This window comes from Vigna unguiculata, unplaced genomic scaffold (assembly GCF_037176805.1).
Source record: "Vigna unguiculata cultivar grain cowpea cultivar isolate G323 ecotype 2 unplaced genomic scaffold, ASM3717680v1 ptg000122l, whole genome shotgun sequence".
Taxonomy (NCBI): domain Eukaryota; kingdom Viridiplantae; phylum Streptophyta; class Magnoliopsida; order Fabales; family Fabaceae; genus Vigna; species Vigna unguiculata.
In genome coordinates, this window is record NW_028196764.1 from 55,001 (window position 1) to 57,500 (window position 2,500).

A 2,500-nucleotide genomic window follows, 5' to 3' on the forward strand; every position below is an offset into this window, starting at 1 on the left:
ATTTCCCACGGGTTGTCAACAACACTTTCTCACACTTCCCGCAATCGAGTACGTGCATGACATGCCAAAGCACATCTTATTTGCCTTCCATCGCACTCAAGACGACGGGTTGTGGAAGAACGATATTGTTCACAACAAGTTCAAGGACAACGTCTCAATCAAGGGACACAACCGAATTATGTTGACTGGGTCGCTAAAGTAAACCCGAGTTCATATAATGCACCGCATCCAAAAGAACTAGCCACAACACGTGCATCACTGAGATGTTTCACTAGATGGAACACGTGCGTGACATTAGGATCCTCCAACACCTCTTCGTGATGGAAAGATAGAATTCGAAGCAACCACAGAAGTACCGTCTAGTGGGTAGGCAACACAGGGACTGATCAACCAATATCACCCAAGGCAACGGGTGAAAATGGAAGAGATGCATGCTTGACCGTTCGATACGCAAGGCATGGAGCCAGCCAGCAAGTGCATCTCGATTACAACTCACACACCCTCACGTTCGCAAGACACCACACCACAAGACGGTCCACCCCCCACCTACCATGGGCAAGCAAGCAAATGGAAACATCAAGTGACGCAGGGTCAAGCATCGCTAGGCATGAAAATAACTTTCCACAATATCCGAGGGACTAGCTGCCGAGCTAACCAACGATCAGTGACGACCGTGTGTTGGTATTAATAAAGCTCAACAACTATGAAGAGGCTAGTTGTGCCATGATAAACATGCTAACGCACGCACCACGTGAGGGGGGAGGCCTCATCAAGCTCCCTTTAAAACCTGCCAGTGTGGAGCTGGCCGGCTCAAGGAGCACTCCCCCCCTATAAGAGGTTAATATGCAAAAGGCAAAATTGTACAAGTAGATACACTTTTTTTGAGCAGACATAAGTCCATATCTCGGGCTATACTTCGAATTTTGATGCGATTTTTTGCAGTAATTCGTAGAATAATGGTATCTCCTTGCTCACCAAATTTCATAATTTTTCTCGAAGGGGAACTATTTTTTTTATTTTTTTTACTTACCGGGTATGTGTAAAATCGGGAAAAATAGAAAAGCACATGTAGACTTCGAATTTCGACCTCATTTTTTCCAGTCCACCACTAAACAATATCAGGAACCTCCCCACAAAATTTCATTCAGTTTGGCCAAGGTCTTAAATTTGACAAATTTTGGCACCAACCTATCTAGTCGCGGTGCACCGACCAACTTGGCCAAGTGCAAAATGCATCCAATTCAAAACTTTTGTGCACCAACACTTTTACAGTACTCATTTGGGGGCATTTGGAGGCCTTTCCAACCCTCACATCTCAAAAACCACGAATTTCATTTTTTCACAAATCTCCCCACCAAGCCATCTAGCTATGCCGTGGTGCACCGCCAACCTTGGCCATGTGCAAAACCCTCCGAACTCAAAACTTTCGTGCACCAAGAATTTCATGGTATTCATTTGGGGGCATTTGGAGGCCATTCCAACCCTCACATCTCAAAAACCACGAATTTCATTTTTTCACAAAACTCCCCACCAAGCCATTTAGCTATGCCGCGGTGCACCGCCAACCTTGGCCATGTGCAAAACCCTCCGAACTCAAAACTTTCGTGCACCAAGAATTTCATGGTATTCATTTGGGGACATTTGGAGGCCATTCCAACCCTCACATCTCAAAAACCACGAATTTCATTTTTTCACAAAACTCCACACAAGCCATCTAGCTATGCCGTGGTGCACCGACCAACTTGGCCATGTGCAAAACCCTCCGAACTCAAAACTTTCGTGCACCAAGAATTTCATGGTATTCATTTGGGGACATTTGGAGGCCATTCCAACCCTCACATCTCAAAAACCACGAATTTCATTTTTTCACAAAACTCCACACAAGCCATCTAGCTATGCCGCGGTGCACCGACCAACTTGGCCATGTGCAAAACCCTCCGAACTCAAAACTTTCGTGCACCAAGAATTTCATGGTATTCATTTGGGGACATTTGGAGGCCATTCCAACCCTCACACCTCAAAAACCACGAATTTCATTTTTTCACAAAACTCCACACAAGCCATCTAGCTATGCCGCGGTGCACCGACCAACTTGGCCATGTGCAAAACCCTCCGAACTCAAAACTTTCGTGCACCAAGAATTTCATGGTATTCATTTGGGACATTTGGAGGCCATTCCAACCCTCACACCTCAAAAACCACGAATTTCATTTTTTCACAAAACTCCCACCAAGCCTTCTAGCTATGCCGCGGTGCACCGACCAACTTGGCCATGTGCAAAACCCTCCGAACTCAAAACTTTCGTGCACCAAGAATTTCATGGTATTCATTTGGGGGCATTTGGAGGCCATTCCAACCCTCACACCTCAAAAACCACGAATTTCATTTTTTCACAAAACTCCACACAAGCCATCTAGCTATGCCGCGGTGCACCGACCAACTTGGCCATGTGCAAAACCCTCCGAACTCAAAACTTTCGTGCACCAAGAATTTCATGATA